We start from the raw sequence: 8,506 nt of genomic DNA, 5'->3' as shown, positions 1-8,506 counted from the left end.
ATTTTCGTCTTTTTTTCAAATCCTCAAAAATGATGAAAAACGGCATGCTATAGTATGCCGTCCGAGGCCATGGGCTATAGCCCATGGTCTCGGAGTGTTTTTCTTCATTTTTGAGGATTTGAAAAAAAAGACGAAAATCACTCCGAGACCATGGGCTATAGTCCATTGTCTCGGAGTGATTTTCATCTTTTTTTCAAATCCTCAAAAATGATGAAAAACGGCATGCTATAGTATGCCGTCCGAGGCCATGGGCTATAGCCCATGGTCTCGGAGTGATTTTCGTCTTTTTTTTAAATCCTAAAAAATGATGAAACACGGCATGCTGTAGTATGCCGTCTGAGGCCATGGGCTGAACTTGAACCCACGACCTGTGGTTCACATAGAGAGCAGCTTATCACAGAGGCCACCATGCTCTCTGAGAATCTCCTCATTTTCCATCTCTTTCCAGTTCTCTTCTGGATGTTATTCTCCAAAACATGCTGCAAGGTGAAAGTAGCAGGAACTCAGCCGGATTTGAACTCACAACCTCTGGCTCACATGGACATCATCTTAACAAGGGTGCCACTGAGCTCTCAGTGATTTTTAGGTTGTAAGTTGTTCTTCTTGGTGTCACTTTTCAAATGGGGCCTTGGGATCATGTACAGAGCATTTGAATGGTGCTGTGCATCAAAGGTGTCTTTAGTGCTTTTAAGTGTAATCGTGGATGTTAATCAGATAATACAGAGGAGAAACCATGACAGGACACAGACAGCCTCCCCATTGGTGGATGTGATCCTGGCAGCCAGCCCAGGTGTGTTCTGGTCCTGTTGATTGAGCTGAGAAAAACTATATATATGGGCTATAGTCCATTGTCTCGGAGTGATTTTCGTCTTTTTTTCAAATCCTCAAAAATGATGAAAAACGGCATGCTATAGTATGCCGTCCGAGGCCATGGGCTATAGCCCATGGTCTCGGAGTGTTTTTCTTCATTTTTGAGGATTTGGAAAAAAAAGACGAAAATCACTCCGAGACCATGGGCTATAGTCCATTGTCTCGGAGTGATTTTCATCTTTTTTTCAAATCCTCAAAAATGATGAAAAACGGCATGCTATAGTATGCCGTCCGAGGCCATGGGCTATAGCCCATGGTCTCGGAGTGATTTTCGTCTTTCTTTTAAATCCTAAAAAATGATGAAAAACGGCATGCTGTAGTATGCCGTCTGAGGCCATGGGCTGAACTTGAACCCACGACCTGTGGTTCACATAGAGAGCAGCTTATCACAGAGGCCACCATGCTCTCTGAGAATCTCCTCAGCTTTCCATCTCTTTCCAGTTCTCTTCTGGATGTTATTCTCCAAAACATGCTGCAAGGTGAAAGTAGCAGGAACTCAGCCGGATTTGAACTCACAACCTCTGGCTCACATGGACATCATCTTAACAAGGGTGCCACTGAGCTCTCAGTGATTTTTGAGTGGTGTAAACCACTCCTACAACTGGCTTTTGTGTGCAGAAAAAAATGAGCATGGTTGCTATGTTCAAAATAATTTCTGACGTAATTAAATCACACCCGGGTGAACTGGATGACCGTAGCAACCATGCTCATTTTTTCTGCACAAAAAAAGCCAGTTGTGAAATCACATCCGGGTGTGATTTCATTACGTCAGACATGATTTCATTACGTCAGACAGACCTTACACCACTCAGTTCACACGGGTGTGATTTTTAGGTTGTAAGTTGTTCTTCTTGGTGTCACTTTTCAAATGGGGCCTTGGGATCATGTACAGAGCATTTGAATGGTGCTGTGCATCAAAGGTGTCTTTAGTGCTTTTAAGTGTAATCGTGGATGTTAATCAGATAATACAGAGGAGAAACCATGACAGGACACAGACAGCCTCCCCATTGGTGGATGTGATCCTGGCAGCCAGCCCAGGTGTGTTCTGGTCCTGTTGATTGAGCTGAGAAAAACTATATATATGTGCTATAGTCCATTGTCTCGGAGTGATTTTCATCTTTTTTTCAAATCCTCAAAAATGATGAAAAACGGCATGCTATAGTATGCCGTCCGAGGCCATGGGCTATAGCCCATGGTCTCGGAGTGTTTTTCATAATTTTTGAGGATTTGAAAAAAAGACGAAAATCACTCCGAGACCATGGGCTATAGTCCATTGTCTCAGAGTGATTTTCATCTTTTTTTCAAATCCTCAAAAATGATGAAAAAACGGCATGCTATAGTATGCCGTCCGAGGCCATGGGCTATAGCCCATGGTCTCGGAGTGTTTTTCATCATTTTTGAGGATTTGAAAAAAAGACGAAAATCACTCCGAGACCATGGGCTATAGTCCATTGTCTCGGAGTGATTTTCGTCTTTTTTTTCAAATCCTCAAAAATTATGAAAAACGGCATGCTGTAGTATGCCGTCTGAGGCCATGGGCTGAACTTGAACCCACGACCTGTGGTTCACATAGAGAGCAGCTTATCACAGAGGCCACCATGCTCTCTGAGAATCTCCTCAGCTTTCCATCTCTTTCCAGTTCTCTTCTGGATGTTATTCTCCAAAACATGCTGCAAGGTGAAAGTAGCAGGAACTCAGCCGGATTTGAACTCACAACCTCTGGCTCACATGGACATCATCTTAACAAGGGTTGTCTCGGATTTTTTTCAAATCCTCAAAAATTATGAAAAACGGCATGCTATAGTATGCCGTCCGAGGCCATGGGCTATAGCCCATGGTCTCGGAGTGTTTTTCTTCATTTTTGAGGATTTGAAAAAAAAAAGACGAAATTCACTCCGAGACCATGGGCTATAGTCCATTGTCTCGGAGTGATTTTCATCTTTTTTTCAAATCCTCAAAAATGATGAAAAACGGCATGCTATAGTATGCCGTCCGAGGCCATGGGCTATAGCCCATGGTCTCGGAGTGTTTTTCATCATTTTTGAGGATTTGAAAAAAAGACGAAAATCACTCCGAGACCATGGGCTATAGTCCATTGTCTCGGAGTGATTTTCGTCTTTTTTTCAAATCCTCAAAAATTATGAAAAACGGCATGCTATAGTATGCCGTCCGAGGCCATGGGCTATAGCCCATGGTCTCGGAGTGTTTTTCTTCATTTTTGAGGATTTGAAAAAAAAAGACGAAAATCACTCCGAGACCATGGGCTATAGTCCATTGTCTCGGAGTGATTTTCATCTTTTTTTCAAATCCTCAAAAATGATGAAAAACGGCATGCTATAGTATGCCGTCCGAGGCCATGGGCTATAGCCCATGGTCTCGGAGTGTTTTTCATCATTTTTGAGGATTTGAAAAAAAGACGAAAATCACTCCGAGACCATGGGCTATAGTCCATTGTCTCGGAGTGATTTTCGTCTTTTTTTCAAATCCTCAAAAATTATGAAAAACGGCATGCTATAGTATGCCGTCCGAGGCCATGGGCTATAGCCCATGGTCTCGGAGTGTTTTTCTTCATTTTTGAGGATTTGAAAAAAAAAAAGACGAAAATCACTCCGAGACCATGGGCTATAGTCCATTGTCTCGGAGTGATTTTCATCTTTTTTTCAAATCCTCAAAAATGATGAAAAACGGCATGCTATAGTATGCCGTCCGAGGCCATGGGCTATAGCCCATGGTCTCGGAGTGTTTTTCATCATTTTTGAGGATTTGAAAAAAAAAGACGAAAATCACTCCGAGACCATGGGCTATAGTCCATTGTCTCGGAGTGATTTTCATCTTTTTTTCAAATCCTCAAAAATGATGAAAAACGGCATGCTATAGTATGCCGTCCGAGGCCATGGGCTATAGCCCATGGTCTCGGAGTGATTTTCATCTTTTTTTCAAATCCTCAAAAATGATGAAAAACGGCATGCTATAGTATGCCGTCCGAGGCCATGGGCTATAGCCCATGGTCTCGGAGTGTTTTTCATCATTTTTGAGGATTTGAAAAAAAGACGAAAATCACTCCGAGACCATGGGCTATAGTCCATTGTCTCGGAGTGATTTTCGTCTTTTTTTCAAATCCTCAAAAATTATGAAAAACGGCATGCTATAGTATGCCGTCCGAGGCCATGGGCTATAGCCCATGGTCTCGGAGTGTTTTTCTTCATTTTTGAGGATTTGAAAAAAAAAGACGAAAATCACTCCGAGACCATGGGCTATAGTCCATTGTCTCGGAGTGATTTTCATCTTTTTTTCAAATCCTCAAAAATGATGAAAAACGTTATGCTATAGTATGCCGTCCGAGGCCATGGGCTATAGCCCATGGTCTCGGAGTGTTTTTCATCATTTTTGAGGATTTGAAAAAAAGACGAAAATCACTCCGAGACCATGGGCTATAGTCCATTGTCTCGGAGTGATTTTCGTCTTTTTTTCAAATCCTCAAAAATTATGAAAAACGGCATGCTATAGTATGCCGTCCGAGGCCATGGGCTATAGCCCATGGTCTCGGAGTGTTTTTCTTCATTTTTGAGGATTTGAAAAAAAAAAAGACGAAAATCACTCCGAGACCATGGGCTATAGTCCATTGTCTCGGAGTGATTTTCATCTTTTTTTCAAATCCTCAAAAATGATGAAAAACGGCATGCTATAGTATGCCGTCCGAGGCCATGGGCTATAGCCCATGGTCTCGGAGTGTTTTTCATCATTTTTGAGGATTTGAAAAAAAAAGACGAAAATCACTCCGAGACCATGGGCTATAGTCCATTGTCTCGGAGTGATTTTCATCTTTTTTTCAAATCCTCAAAAATGATGAAAAACGGCATGCTATAGTATGCCGTCTGAGGCCATGGGCTGAACTTGAACCCACGACCTGTGGTTCACATAGAGAGCAGCTTATCACAGAGGCCACCATGCTCTCTGAGAATCTCCTCAGCTTTCCATCTCTTTCCAGTTCTCTTCTGGATGTTATTCTCCAAAACATGCTGCAAGGTGAAAGTAGCAGGAACTCAGCCGGATTTGAACTCACAACCTCTGGCTCACATGGACATCATCTTAACAAGGGTTGTCTCGGATTTTTTTCAAATCCTCAAAAATGATGAAAAACGGCATGCTATAGTATGCCGTCCGAGGCCATGGGCTATAGCCCATGGTCTCGGAGTGTTTTTCTTCATTTTTGAGGATTTGAAAAAAAAAAGACGAAATTCACTCCGAGACCATGGGCTATAGTCCATTGTCTCGGAGTGATTTTCATCTTTTTTTCAAATCCTCAAAAATGATGAAAAACGGCATGCTATAGTATGCCGTCCGAGGCCATGGGCTATAGCCCATGGTCTCGGAGTGTTTTTCATCATTTTTGAGGATTTGAAAAAAAGACGAAAATCACTCCGAGACCATGGGCTATAGTCCATTGTCTCGGAGTGATTTTCGTCTTTTTTTCAAATCCTCAAAAATTATGAAAAACGGCATGCTATAGTATGCCGTCCGAGGCCATGGGCTATAGCCCATGGTCTCGGAGTGTTTTTCTTCATTTTTGAGGATTTGAAAAAAAAAGACGAAAATCACTCCGAGACCATGGGCTATAGTCCATTGTCTCGGAGTGATTTTCATCTTTTTTTCAAATCCTCAAAAATGATGAAAAACGTTATGCTATAGTATGCCGTCCGAGGCCATGGGCTATAGCCCATGGTCTCGGAGTGTTTTTCATCATTTTTGAGGATTTGAAAAAAAGACGAAAATCACTCCGAGACCATGGGCTATAGTCCATTGTCTCGGAGTGATTTTCGTCTTTTTTTCAAATCCTCAAAAATTATGAAAAACGGCATGCTATAGTATGCCGTCCGAGGCCATGGGCTATAGCCCATGGTCTCGGAGTGTTTTTCTTCATTTTTGAGGATTTGAAAAAAAAAAAGACGAAAATCACTCCGAGACCATGGGCTATAGTCCATTGTCTCGGAGTGATTTTCATCTTTTTTTCAAATCCTCAAAAATGATGAAAAACGGCATGCTATAGTATGCCGTCCGAGGCCATGGGCTATAGCCCATGGTCTCGGAGTGTTTTTCATCATTTTTGAGGATTTGAAAAAAAAAGACGAAAATCACTCCGAGACCATGGGCTATAGTCCATTGTCTCGGAGTGATTTTCATCTTTTTTTCAAATCCTCAAAAATGATGAAAAACGGCATGCTATAGTATGCCGTCCGAGGCCATGGGCTATAGCCCATGGTCTCGGAGTGATTTTCATCTTTTTTTCAAATCCTCAAAAATGATGAAAAACGGCATGCTATAGTATGCCGTCCGAGGCCATGGGCTATAGCCCATGGTCTCGGAGTGTTTTTCATCATTTTTGAGGATTTGAAAAAAAGACGAAAATCACTCCGAGACCATGGGCTATAGTCCATTGTCTCGGAGTGATTTTCGTCTTTTTTTCAAATCCTCAAAAATTATGAAAAACGGCATGCTATAGTATGCCGTCCGAGGCCATGGGCTATAGCCCATGGTCTCGGAGTGTTTTTCTTCATTTTTGAGGATTTGAAAAAAAAAGACGAAAATCACTCCGAGACCATGGGCTATAGTCCATTGTCTCGGAGTGATTTTCATCTTTTTTTCAAATCCTCAAAAATGATGAAAAACGTTATGCTATAGTATGCCGTCCGAGGCCATGGGCTATAGCCCATGGTCTCGGAGTGTTTTTCATCATTTTTGAGGATTTGAAAAAAAGACGAAAATCACTCTGAGACCATGGGCTATAGTCCATTGTCTCGGAGTGATTTTCGTCTTTTTTTCAAATCCTCAAATTATGAAAAACGGCATGCTATAGTATGCCGTCCGAGGCCATGGGCTATAGCCCATGGCCTCGGAGTGATTTTCGTCTTTTTTTTAAATCCTAAAAAATGATGAAAAACGGCATGCTGTAGTATGCCGTCTGAGGCCATGGGCTGAACTTGAACCCACGACCTGTGGTTCACATAGAGAGCAGCTTATCACAGAGGCCACCATGCTCTCTGAGAATCTCCTCATTTTCCATCTCTTTCCAGTTCTCTTCTGGATGTTATTCTCCAAAACATGCTGCAAGGTGAAAGTAGCAGGAACTCAGCCGGATTTGAACTCACAACCTCTGGCTCACATGGACATCATCTTAACAAGGGTGCCACTGAGCTCTCAGTGATTTTTAGGTTGTAAGTTGTTCTTCTTGGTGTCACTTTTCAAATGGGGCCTTGGGATCATGTACAGAGCATTTGAATGGTGCTGTGCATCAAAGGTGTCTTTAGTGCTTTTAAGTGTAATCGTGGATGTTAATCAGATAATTCAGAGGAGAAACCATGACAGGACACAGACAGCCTCCCCATTGGTGGATGTGATCCTGGCAGCCAGCCCAGGTGTGTTCTGGTCCTGTTGATTGAGCTGAGAAAAACTATATATATGGGCTATAGTCCATTGTCTCGGAGTGATTTTCATCTTTTTTTCAAATCCTCAAAAATGATGAAAAACGGCATGCTATAGTATGCCGTCCGAGGCCATGGGCTATAGCCCATGGTCTCGGAGTGTTTTTCTTCATTTTTGAGGATTTGAAAAAAAAAAGACGAAAATCACTCCGAGACCATGGGCTATAGTCCATTGTCTCGGAGTGATTTTCATCTTTTTTTCAAATCCTCAAAAATGATGAAAAACGTTATGCTATAGTATGCCGTCCGAGGCCATGGGCTATAGCCCATGGTCTCGGAGTGTTTTTCATCATTTTTGAGGATTTGAAAAAAAGACGAAAATCACTCCGAGACCATGGGCTATAGTCCATTGTCTCGGAGTGATTTTCGTCTTTTTTTCAAATCCTCAAAAATTATGAAAAACGGCATGCTATAGTATGCCGTCCGAGGCCATGGGCTATAGCCCATGGTCTCGGAGTGTTTTTCTTCATTTTTGAGGATTTGAAAAAAAAAAAGACGAAAATCACTCCGAGACCATGGGCTATAGTCCATTGTCTCGGAGTGATTTTCATCTTTTTTTCAAATCCTCAAAAATGATGAAAAACGGCATGCTATAGTATGCCGTCCGAGGCCATGGGCTATAGCCCATGGTCTCGGAGTGTTTTTCATCATTTTTGAGGATTTGAAAAAAAAAGACGAAAATCACTCCGAGACCATGGGCTATAGTCCATTGTCTCGGAGTGATTTTCATCTTTTTTTCAAATCCTCAAAAATGATGAAAAACGGCATGCTGTAGTATGCCGTCTGAGGCCATGGGCTGAACTTGAACCCACGACCTGTGGTTCACATAGAGAGCAGCTTATCACAGAGGCCACCATGCTCTCTGAGAATCTCCTCATTTTCCATCTCTTTCCAGTTCTCTTCTGGATGTTATTCTCCAAAACATGCTGCAAGGTGAAAGTAGCAGGAACTCAGCCGGATTTGAAGTCACAACCTCTGGCTCACATGGACATCATCTTAACAAGGGTGCCACTGAGCTCTCAGTGATTTTTAGGTTGTAAGTTGTTCTTCTTGGTGTCACTTTTCAAATGGGGCCTTGGGATCATGTACAGAGCATTTGAATGGTGCTGTGCATCAAAGGTGAATGGAACTTGAACATGGATTGTCTGTACTGAAAG

Source organism: Electrona antarctica, assembly GCF_951216825.1.
Source record: "Electrona antarctica genome assembly, chromosome: 16".
Taxonomy (NCBI): Eukaryota; Metazoa; Chordata; class Actinopteri; order Myctophiformes; family Myctophidae; genus Electrona; species Electrona antarctica.
This window is presented reverse-complemented; position numbering follows the sequence as displayed.